A 13,015-nucleotide genomic window follows, 5' to 3' on the forward strand; every position below is an offset into this window, starting at 1 on the left:
GAAAGCTGCATCTATAAGCAAATGTATAAGCAAGTATTATTGATAGTACATTTGCATTATCCTTTGCAAATTATTATTATTATTTTTAAAATATTTATTTTTTAGGTGTAGATGGACACAACACACTGCCTTTATTTTTATGTGGTGCTGAGGATCGAACCTGGGTCCCGCCTGTGCTAGGCAAGCACTCTACCGCTGAGCCGCCATCCCAGCCCGGCAAATTATTTTTTTAAATATTATTTTATTTAGTCTTCTAACTACTCTGTGTGGGAGGATTTTCCTTCATTTTTCATGAATACACATGAGGCTCAGAGAGTTTAAGCAACCTACTCAAAGTCACATGTTTTGTAAGTTGACAACTTTAACCAGGCCCAGAAGAAGGCAAGTGGGAAAAAGAAGGCCTGAGACAAAATGTGACAGAAAAAAGAAAAAGGTAGGTAACAAGATCTTAACAAACAAAGCTTAATCAGTAAGAGAATGATCAGATTCTAATAGTGAGGCCAGGACACTAAGATTTGGATACCTAGAGTCAATGTAAAGGAAAACAATGTTTCTATGAAGAACCCAGCTAAGTTGGTAAGGGAGGTTCCCTTGCAGACAAGTCCTAAATTTTCACTCCTGTGGCAGAACTTACAGGATTCTGCTTTGACTTGCCTTCGGTTCTGGTCACAGTCAGACCTCTAAGATTCTGCCACTAATGTGCTATGCAAGAAGCTAAGGAACACAATTTATCAAGAGCCTTTGGTTGCAAGTGATAGAAATTTAACTTGAACTATTTGAAACAAAAACAGAGGAATTTCTTGCCTTGCTCAACAACATTTTGGTGAGAGCAGGAATAATTGGAAATAAGATACTTAAGTGCCATCATGGCTATCACTCATTTTTTGATCTTGGTGTCAGCTTATTTCTCAAACTTTCTTACACATTTGTGATGGGGGTCATTGGTGAAGGTGTTCATGCCCCTGCTTGCTGTCTGACAGGGTCATAGTGTGGGGGATGTTGCGGCAGGGCCAACACATCTGGAAACCAAAACCATGGGGTGCTATGGCTGCTCTGATCCTGGGAATATTAATGTGGTAGCAGGAAGCATGTCAATACAAACTAAAAACATGTTGTATGGGAAATTTCCCAGAATGAGACTAAGAATATGACAAAAAAATGTCCTGAGATTTAAGACCAATATTACCAAGAATATAAGTAAACACAAATACATAGTCCCAGACCAGGATTTTGGGGAAAATCTTAGATTACAAGAACTCTTTGCTCCACAGTTGACATTTTCTACTAGGTCTCTTGATCCAGAAGCGCAACCTGTGAGTAAGGCTAATTACAGGAAAAGAATTGTTGTGCCAACAGTGCAAGGCCCACTATTTATATCTCATTTAATTAAAGGAAGACTGTGGTACCCTCATAGGGCCAGGGAAGCTAATAAGAATATGTTCCCTTCATCAACAGACCCTCTCTTGCCATTTACAGGGATGTATGATGAAAATGGAAGACATATAGTTAATGTAAATGGAAAATGGACTGACATGCAGAATCTGCCCTTTAGTCAGAGGTTACAAAGGTTCAAAAATTGGTGTACCTTGACAAAGGAACAAAGACACTCTTTAGCAGTTTAAAAGATCTTTTTAAAAGATCAAAAGGAAAAGCAAAAATAGAAGCGTGGTCTATGTTCCATGTAAAAGTAGAATGCATGCTAAAAGGTTGTGTAACTCATAAGGAAAATATGTAAATCAGGAAAATCAGGCCATAAGGCCACCTGTTAACCATCTGAAAAAGTGTATTTAAGAATAAAAGTCTCCACAGGGAGCAGCAGATCTTTCTGAAGACTGCCTGAAGTTGCAACCACCACAGTGTTTTGTCTTGCTTCTTTTGCTGACGCCATTCTTCCTTCAGGACTCCCTGGCTCTTGCTGGGGCAGGACCTCAGCAGGTCATGGTTGCTAGACACTATGGTATCAGTGCTATTTAATATAGATTCCTGAGATAATGGGAATATTCTATATCTGTGCTGTCAAATTTGGTAGTTGTTAGCCCCATGTGGCTAGTGGGACTGAGGAAATAAATGATAAATGTTGCTTTGTTTTAAAGAATTAAAATTTAAGTAGCCACATATAGCTGGTGGTTAATTTATGAAAGAGTGAAACTTGTTATCCAGGAGGAGGAGAAGACTCCTGATGTAGCTAGTTAATTTTTTTTTTTTTTTTGCAGGGGAGGTGAAGGACTGTGATTGGCTTAGCTTGGGTTATAAGTATAGTTTCATATCAATCACTGTAGCCAGGAGAATAGAATACTGCATCCTGTGCCTAACTCCACAGTACACGTACAGCCATTACTATAAGATACGGGAGAAGCAATACTAGGTGATTAAAGGGTTTATACATATACACATATATACATCTATATACATATAAAATGTATAAACATAGATCAGTATATCAAGTATATTTATAAATGTTATATTTAGATTTGCATAAGCACATAAATATATGTATAAACATATCAATGCATATTTGTATATTATTTCATAATTAATATATTTATATACAAAATAATATGTTTGTTTTATATATATATATATATATATATATATATATATATATATATATATATATATATATATATATAAATTACTTTTTTTTTTTTGCAGTGTTGAAGATCAAATCCAGGGGCTCACTATTGCTAGGCAAGTCCTCTACCACTGAGATATATCTCCAGTCAATGACTTCTATTTTGCGTCCTAAAAATAACATAAGTAAGCATTTACTGAAAATCTATTATGTGTTTTGCTATTTAGATATGTACCTTAACTTTCACAACAAACAAATAAACCTTGAAAAGTCAGTTATTAGCTCCCGTATTGCCATATAGATGCAAAGACTCAAAAAATGTGACTTGATCACAGATAGTAAAGTCAAGAGTATAAATCCACATTTTTTAAAATATTTATTTTTAAGTTGTAGTTGGACACAATACCTTTTGTTTACCTATTTATTTTTATGTGGTACTGAGGATTGAACGTGCCAGGCGACCGCTCTACCACTGAGCCACAACTCCAGCCCCCCACGTTTGTTTCGAAGCCTCTGTTTTCTCCACTGTAATATGCTGTCTCTAGTGATTTTAAAAAAAAGAAAATTACTGTTCATAGTAGATAATTCTAACAACCATAACTGAACATGCACTTGAAAATTTTCAAATAGTTATCTAGAAAGCCTTGATACATATTCTAGAAAACATTTTAAAAATTCCTCTTTTGACATTGCTGTTAGAGTCTGCAATGTATTTTTAAAGTACCTTTGATGATTGCAATTTTTATACTTTAAGAGTACATTATTTAAAGTCAAAATTATGGCAAATAACATAAGCAATAAGGCTAAATAAAATCATTTTTACCCAAACTAAAGGCTGTTTCCTACCTTAGTCAAACTTTTGGCTTCAAAGAACAGATTATGCCAGTGAACACCCATCAGAGGAAAGGCATATTGCCTGGATACATAGGATACATAAGACCTAGATCTGGAATTGGAAAACCCAAACACTGAAACAGCTCTTGGAATTAATTTTTGTGGGTAGTTCTGATACTTTTTCCTCATCTCCTTCATTCTTCTATATTTACTGAGTGACTTCCTCTGTCTTGCTCATCTCAGGTCTATGTTACAAGTAACTTAAAAACAAATACAAATTAGCATTAATAATAAATAACTTTATTGACTCTATATTTAGAAAGTCTAGAGGAGGGAATTAGAGCAAGTTCAATCTAGAGACTCCTATCATCAATAGAGAACATGAAGAACCATCTTTCTTTCTTTTTTCCTTCCTTCCTTCCTTCCTTCCTTCCTTCCTTCCTTCCTTCCTTCCTTCATCTTTGCAGTATTGGAAATTGAACCTAGGCCTCTCATGTGCTAGAAAAGCACACTAGCCAACATCCTCAGACTTATTTATTTATTTATTTATTTGAGACAGTATCTCAATAAGTTGCCTAGGCTGTTTTTGAATTTGTGATCCTCCTATCTCAGCTTCCCAAGTAACTGGGATTACAGTTGTACATCACTGTACCTGGTTAAGAAGGAGTTTAAATTAGTTATACCATCTCCTTGAAATATTGAAGATCTCTCTGATGAAGAAGAATCATGATAAAAAAAGATTTCTACCCTGAAAGTTACATGGCTTGAAAACTGCCAGTGCCTCAGTGTCTGGGACCTACAAACACTCAGATGGTGTCGTAGCTGGATTTTCCCGGCAGTAGACTCTGTGACAGAATTTCATGTTCAGGATTTTTATAAGGGAGTGTTGCTATGGAAAGAAGGTGGAGGATGCAGGAGTAGACAGAAGGAAGAAATTGAGCTATGATGGAAGCCTGACAGTCTCACTCCCAGTGAGCTCAGGGGTTGAAAATGATGGCACATAAGGGCAATTCCAAGCTGAGCCCAGGTCTTTACACCCCCTTACTCACTAATCACTGGATGTAGCTACTCCTCAAAGGAATGGTGAGGCAATAAAGTAAAGCTGAGAGAGTCCCTAAAGGAGTTGACAGCTGAAGGGACTATAATTCTCCCCAAAGGTGGGTCAAAGGCCTTCCTTGAAGGAGGATCTAGGCAACAAATCTTTCATTTCTAGATAAATATTTGGTAATGTGGAGATACACTGAGACCCATGTTATTTTTTTTTAATCATACACCAAGTGAGAAAAAAAGACTTCTGTGTCCATGATAAAATTAGACAATCTTGTGCAAAATGAACCATAGCAGATGCCCTTGAGAAACTAGGCTTGAAAGGAACAATGTGTGTGTGTGTGTGTGTGTGTGTGTGTGTATGTGTGTGTTTTGCTGGGGACTGAACCCAGGGCCTTGTGTATGCAAGGAAAGTACTCTACCAACTGATCTATATCCCCAGCCCTGGGAACAATCTTTTATTGGTGTCATTTACAGTGAAATGCTACCATGGAAAGCTGGTCTGCATAGGCAAGTTGAAGGAGCCCTTTAGATATTCCAGTTAGGAAGGTGATTTTGGAGGTAAACAAGGAAGAGGAAGATCAAAGTACTGTGATCTTCTTTTTGGAGATAGCCCAGAATATTGTTTAGCCCTGGAAAACCCTGTTCTAACTTGGAGAAGGGGTAAAAGTGGGTCTGACTCAGTGCCTGTTGTTGTTTTCAACATCCAGTACCCCTGAGAGTAGGGATAGGCAGGTTTCTCACTTTTATACAGGATCTCCTTAGGACAGGCTCTGAGGACTGACATGCGACCAAGTTTTCTAATTTGTCACAGGTGTGACACCCACAAATAGAAGAGTTGTGACCAAACAGCAAATTGCTCCCTAGTGCTTTACAATCAGTTCTGTGTGGAGTGGACTGCTGCCAAGGATCCAGTGACTTGGGGCTTTGTGCAAACATGACCAGGGATCCCCAGCCACAGAAAAAGGCTTATCCAACTTCAGTGAGGACAGCTTAGGAGCAGGGCCTCTACACTAGGGTGCCAACAACACTCATTAGTTTAACTTTCTGAAGAAGACAGACATTTCTAAGCAAACAGTTCCCTTGCTGAGAAACCAACTTGGGTCATATAGAATACAAACCTTGTTGAAGATATCAGAAAATGAGAGTAGGGCCTTAGATATGAATTCTATGGATTTATAGAGAGTATAGATTCTTACAAAACCACTGGCCCAGCTACTACTGGGAAACAGATCTGGAGAGGAAGGGTGGGAGAGAGCAAAGAGCTACATAATAACAATTTTTCAAAGTATTGTGAGGTTTGCAATTCAACCTCCCTCTGGTCCTCAAATGATGGCTCTTTTCTGTTCATTGCCTCCCTGGGTGGAGTGGGATAGGTTTCCTTCTTGCTACTCAGTTGCTCAGTGCTATTTCTAAACCATCTCCTCCCTTTTCCTTAATCTCACCTGTAATTTTGAATCTTACATCATCAGACTATATCATTCACTGCTTTCCAAGTTATACTCATCTACCAACCTCCAAATCTTTTCCTGAAATTCCTTGAAGATTGTTGTCCTTGGCTGTCACCAAAAATATTCTTTCCCAAAATCAGTTGATATCAGTATTATCTTTATGGATAACCCAGCTGATGCTCTGATCCTTTATTTCTATGATCTCTTTTTCTCCAGTGACCTTGGTCTTTAACCTACCTCAGCACTGTCTTCATTGGTCCTACCACATGCTCTTTTCCTCTCTAGTTTCTAAACATGACTTTCTGAGTGTGCCTTATTTTGCTTAACATAATGCTCTCAAGTTCCATCCATTTTCCTGCAAATGACATAACTTCATCCTTCTTTGTATCTTAATAAAAATCCATTGTATATATACACTACATTGAACCTACAATATCTTGATCCTACCAACTGTTTTTTACCTCCCACTTGTCTTCTCTTCCATCATTACCTACTGCTATGGTTTGTCCTCCAAGAGTTCATGTATTGAAATCTTGGTCCCCAGTGTGGTGATGTTAAGAGATGGAAGAGCCTTTAAGAGATGTGGTTTAATGGGAAGCAGTTGAAAGATATATTGGGACACTGGATCCTTCCTCTCCTTGTGTCTTAGCTGCCATGAGGCAGCCATTTGCTCCACCAGGTGCTTCCACCATAATGTACTCCCTCACTATAACTCCAAAAGCAAAGGGGCCAAATGACTATGAAACTGCTGAAACCATGAGCCAAGATAATTTTTTTTGTGTGTGTACCAGATGATAGGGAAAAGATACAAGTGGTGGGAACACAAGGTTAAGGTAGCAATGTATTTTTATTAATATTTTATTGTTGTCAATGGACCTTTAATTTATTTATTTATATGTGGTGCTGAGAATTGAACCTAGGGCCTCACACATGCTAGGCAAGTCCTATTCCACTAAGCCACAACCCCAACCTGCAAGGTAGTAATTTATAAACTGGGCTTACTGTGCTGACCTACGCCATTTTTTTTTCTAAAAAAAGTAATTTATCTGCAGTCCTGACTGACTCAGGTGGACAGAATATGTCACATTCCTCAACATGTGGAATGCAGGAGAAACAATTTGTTCTCCAAAGGTTCACCTGTTACTTGCAGAAGAAATGCAGGCTGAAATACTTCTGAGAAGAGGAACACAAGTTACCCTAAAGGCTGGAGTGACAGAGGGGGGACTTTTGTGATACCTACACAGACCAGATCTCAGAATCCAGGGAGATAATGATAATCCTTTCTAACCATAAAATCTGGTAAGAACTATGGTTAAGAATCCAAATAGAACCAGTCAGCATGGGCCAAAGTGACCTAGAATTTCATGGTAGTGGGGACTTGAAAGTCTCATGTCATCCTGCTATTAGTCAAAAGTTAAGAAGTGGACCTGAGCAGGACTCTCTGGAAATTTCTCTGGGATTCCCCAATAAAACTAGAATGTAGGAAAGATACACTGTTCCTTTCCTCTCTGAAAGGACCCACTCTCTCCCTTGACACTGTTCCTTTTTCCCCTTTCCCATTTCTTCTAATAAATTCATTGCCTGTTACTCTGAGTGACATGTCTGAAATATTTCTGACTTGATTGCAAGAATTGGGATTTGAAAAGACATCTTCATGCTGCCTCAATTTCTCAGAAGGCTCCAGCCCTGTAATATGGAGATTGAACACAGGGGTGCTATACTATTAAACTATATCCCCAACCCTTTTTATTTTTTAAGATGAGGTTTCACTAAGTTGCTGAGGACCTCATTAAGTTGCTGAGCCTGGTCTCAAACTTGTGATCCTCCTGCCTCAGCCTCTTGAGTCACTGGGATTACAGACTTGTGCCAACACACCCAGAAAATCCTTCCTCCTTTTAAGTTGATTCTCTCAGGTATTTTGTATCAGCAATAAAAAGCTAACACAACTGGTCTCATTTTAATTTGTAATTATGAATTTTGCATGGGTCCAAATGCCAGCCAGCCATTGTACATGTCTCTAGTTCATAATCCTGTTTTATGGAAAACTGTATTATACCTTCTCTTCCTTACTCAAGTCTCCAATATCTCTTCCTCTGTTTTATTAGCTGGTGAACTTTATTCTTATGTCTTGCTGTGTAACAAATCACCCCCGAATTTAACATCTTAAAATGATAAGTATTATCTCACACACCTTCTAATTCAGTGGACTGACTTAGAGTCTTTTATGAGATTGCAGCCAAGTTGTTAGTCAAGAGTACAGTTCCTGAAGTGCTGGGAGCCATTAGCCAAGTAGGTATGACAATTTCCTTGCCAGCGTACCCCATGTTGCTTAGTGGAAGGACTCGTGGAAATAGGACATTTTGCAGTGACATTGCATGTAGGTGACCTTGCTCAAGGACCAGGGCGGATCCGGGTTTAGGGTGTTCCCGGTTTATAATCCGGGTTTAGGGTGTTCCCGGTTTAGGTTCCAGGTTTAAGGTTATTCCTGCTGGGAATAGAGCGTATCCTGCTGCCTGAGTTCCCCTTGAGTTCTCACGGGATTCAGGCAGTATTTTTTTGGGAGACAGAAGCCCAGTGGGGGTGGATTTGGGCAGAGAACGTGGATTTCCCCAGAACGTGATTGTAGACGGCTGGTGTGAGTTCGGGAATAAAGAGTTGCTGTTTGAATCTACAAGCTGTGTGGTGGCTCGTGATTTTGTGCCCAGCCAGACTGCGGCACTGAAGATTTGATTAGGTTATGCTGGATGATCTAGTTCCAAGCGAATTCATAGGGATGTTGGCAGGAGACTTCAGTTCCTTGCCAGGTGGCTCTCTTTATAGAACTGTTCATGGAATACACAGCTTCTTTCAAAGTGACTAACCCTCAAAGTGATATGCCATCACATTCTATTCTTTTCTATACATATCTACCCAGGCCCAATGTAGGAAGGAATAATACAAATACCAGGAGGTGTATTTGTTCAATTATTAGTATGTATTAAACTGCTGTAAACACTGATGTGGCTATGTCATTGCAGTATGCTGATTTTAAGTCCTTTGGGTATAGACCAAGGAGTGGGACAACTGGTCAAATGGTGGTTCCATTCCAAGTTTTCTGAGGCCTCTCCATATTGTTTTCCAGAATGGTTGTACCAATATTCAGTCTCACCAGCAGTGTATGAGTATACCTTTTGCCACACATCTTACCAGCATTTATTGTTACTTTGTATTCTTGATAATTGCCATTTTGAGTGAGATGGAACTTCAGTGTAATTCTGTCTCTTAAATAAAACTTATTGAGGGGCTGGGATTGTGGCTCAGCGGTTGAGTGCTCACCCTGGGTTCAATCCTCAGCACCACATAAAAATAAATAAAGGTATTGTGTCCGACTACAACCAAAAAACAAACAAACAAACAACAACAATAACAACAAAAACTCACTGAAGGAGTTGTATAAAATCATTGTCTTCAATTATTTCTCCCATTCTCTCTTACGTCTATCCCATCAGGCTTTTGCTCTAATTGCTCCAAAGATACTACTCTTTTTAAAGAGTATGACCTCCATATTGGTGAATCCAATAGTCAATTCCATCATCTTATTTGACCTTTCAAATGGATTTAACACAGATGGTCTGTCTTCCTTAATGGAATCTTTTTTCCCCCCACTTAGTTTTGAAAGTCAATAAACTCTTGGTTTTCTTCCTTGGATTACTGACTGATCCTTTCCAATCTCTCGGCATTCTCCTCGTGGTCTATGTAATGTTGGACTAGGCGTAAGAACCTATTTTCTTATCTATACTCAGCTTATTGATAATTCCATCCAATCTATTGGTTAATAACTCTCAGATTTATACTTTGGCCCAGACCTTTCTTCCAGACACTTTTCTCTTACTAGTTTCTTGGAAGTTGGTTGAATAAATAAAACTTACTCTGTCCCAACTGAACTCCTGGTCTTCTAAAACCTAGTTCTTTTTAAAAAAATATTTAAAATTCTCTTTATTATTGAATTATAATTATACATAATAGTAAAATTCATTATTACATATTCATACATGCACACAATATAATTTGGTCAATTTCATTCCTTGGCCTGCACTCATTTTTGAAGAGAGTAAAAAAAAAAAAAGAGTCAGTTACTTTCTCACTTTCAGTAAATAAAACCAGTAAATACTTCACAAAAATATAGAACCTAAAGTTTCTGTGACTATGAGAGATTGTAAAAAATACAAAAATAAAAGAAAATAAACTCCCACTGCCTTAAACAAAACAGAACAAGTTCTGGGGCAAAGCATTATATTTTAAATCATCAGACTCTTTAATGCAATATTACATTCTCATGTGAAATGTTAGAGTAAACATACTGGACAGTCCATATTCAGGAAGTCAAATTTGAAGTAAACCAAAAATTTAAAGGTAAGTCTTGAACTAATGTTATTTTTAAAAATCAAACTTTGCCTCATTCCTGGCCCCTGGATGAAAGGGAAGAGAAAGAGAAGATCCTTGTCAGAGTGACCGTGCCTCACACAGTGTAATGTTCTCTGCTGGGTCTTGTGGTATACAGTAAGTGAGCTCTCAGTCTGAGACTTCCTGTGTGGTTTTAGTTCAGATACCCCAGGTAGCTTCAGCCACTTCTCTTCCTTTGCTGGGCTAGATGTGTTGTTAACCTGTCAGGAAGTGTCTAGGTCTATTTTTATGTTTTATTTTTATAGAGCATTGTGTGGACTGTTTTATAATGGACTTTGATTCTCATGATGTTAAAGGCTGGGTTGGCATAGGCAAGTAGCAGGTGGTATAGAGCTTGCTCATGTGTTATTTATTTTATGTTTTACTATTGGTTTGAATATGCTTTGACAAAACAATATCAATTGATGGCATATGCTGAGTTTTAACAATGAATATCCAGTAAAAGTAGGCCAAGAAGGGTAAGGTGCCAATGGGAAGCTAGTTGAACATGAAAAAAAAAATACTATGTAATTCCACTAAGTGAAGCCTTTGGAATATATCACTGAAAAGGAGTTCAGAGCCACACCTCTTTATAGGCTATGAGTTGACCCCCCTACCAAGTAACTATGCCTACTTGTGGTATTTTTACCTTCAAGTGAGGGGTGATGCTCTAGCCTAGACCTGGAGATTATCTTTTTCAGATATCAAAAGTTGGGATGAAGGCCAAGTGCTGTGGAACATGCCTGTATTCCTGGAGGCTTGGGAGGCTGAGCCAGGAGGATGGTGAGTTCAGAGCCAGTCTCAGCAACATAGCGAGACCCTTAGCAACTCCTCAAGACCCTGTCTCTAAATAAAATATAAAAAAAGGCTGGGGATGTGGCTAAGTGGTCAAGAGCCCCTGGATTCAATCCCTGATACAACAAACAAACATAAAAAAATAAAAATAAAAATTGGGATGAAGGAAGAAACATATACTTTAGTCTGGTTTTCATTCTATAAAAAAATCTTGCTACTTGAGACAACATGGATGAACCTGTAGGACATTATACTAAGTTAATTAAGCCAGGAACAGAAAGATAGATATTGTGTTATCTCACTTATATGTGGAATCTAAGAAAGGTGAACTCATGGTAACAGGAAATAGAAGGATGGGCTATCAGGGGTTGGGGAAAATGGGAGCTGTTGGTCAATGGCTAGAAAATTTTAGTTACAAGATGAATAGGCTCTGGAGACCTAATGTTTAGCATGTTGGCTAGTTATAATAACATTATATACTTGAAATTTGCTGAATGGATTTCATGGGTTCTCATCACTCACATAAATGGTAGGTGAAGTGATATGTAAGCTTGATTGTCATGCTCATTTCATAATATATATGTATACCAAAACATGCACACTGTAAATATACAGTTTTTTGGCTAATCATACCTTAATAAAGCTGAATAAAAACAATGAACCATCACAAATATGAGTCAACATATTCCCATTTTGTATTTAGGTTAAAAAAGTATTTTACATCCAGCTACATCCTTACTTCTCAACGATGGTCAACCTCTGATATTTAAATTGATAGTTTCTCAATTTTTCATTTGTTCCACAACAAGGTTTATGTTAAAGTTTGTGTTCTTCACAGCTGTGATTAATTTGCTTCCAGTGCTCATACCAGTGGATTTCTAACTTTAGTTTGCATTAGAAACACCTGTAGAGCTTGTTAAACTACTGGTGGGTCCCTATCTCAGTTTCTGATTCAGCGATTTGCATTTTTAATAGTTCCCGGATGATATTTATGCTGCAGTTATGGGACCACACTTGAAGATCCTCTGGTCTATTTTATTTTCCATTATTTTATAATGAAAGTACTGATTAAACTTACCAATACCTTTTAGAGTCTGTAAACAAGTCAGGATGGCACCTGGCATTTTGCCAGAGAAATGTTAGGGTTTGTAAACAAGTCTGGATGGCGCCTGGTATTTTGCCAGGGGGAGTGGTTTGTGAGGTGGCGCCAGCGAGCCATTAAGTGTGGACATTTCTTATTGGTTGACTGCTGTATCTAGTTTATGTTAATTAGATAAGCTGTGTGGAATGTATAAATACCTCTGTTGTCCTACAATAAATGGCTCCTACTCCTGCTGTATCAATCTACACAAGTTGTCACCCCCCCCGTTATTTTGCTGCAGCCAAACAAACTGCGGCAAATACCCTTTGGTCAATCTGAGAATTCCTTTGTTGGAATTGTTTTCTTTGTCAGGAAATGAGTACTGTTAATTTCCTTGAACTCCTAGTTGGCTTTTTCTTTTCAGAGCCATAATTCCTGGTCAATTTTTTTCCCAGTAGAATCATCTCTCTTCCCTCATTAGGGTTCTCCCTTCTTCTGCAGTAGTGACAGAGGAGCCCTGTTGTCTGTGTATAGAGGAATCCCATTCATGAACAAGGAGTTTCAGTTCAGTTCTATCCTGGTCAGGGGCAATTTGTGATTCCCAATCCCACCTGGGTGTCCTAATTTCCAACATTCTCTCCAGTGGAGGTTAAAAGTGTGCAGAACTATTAACTGGGACATTGTCTATGGGCGACAGATAGAAGGTAGGAAATGTGTGACCAGGACAAGTGGGCTGTTTCCTGCTCTCTAGAGGTTCAACTATGTTCTAGGTTTCTCTGTTAGTCTCTGCTCCCACTTCACCTCATACTCTGC

This window comes from Marmota flaviventris, chromosome 9 (genome assembly GCF_047511675.1).
Source record: "Marmota flaviventris isolate mMarFla1 chromosome 9, mMarFla1.hap1, whole genome shotgun sequence".
In the NCBI taxonomy this organism is placed as follows: Eukaryota; Metazoa; Chordata; class Mammalia; order Rodentia; family Sciuridae; genus Marmota; species Marmota flaviventris.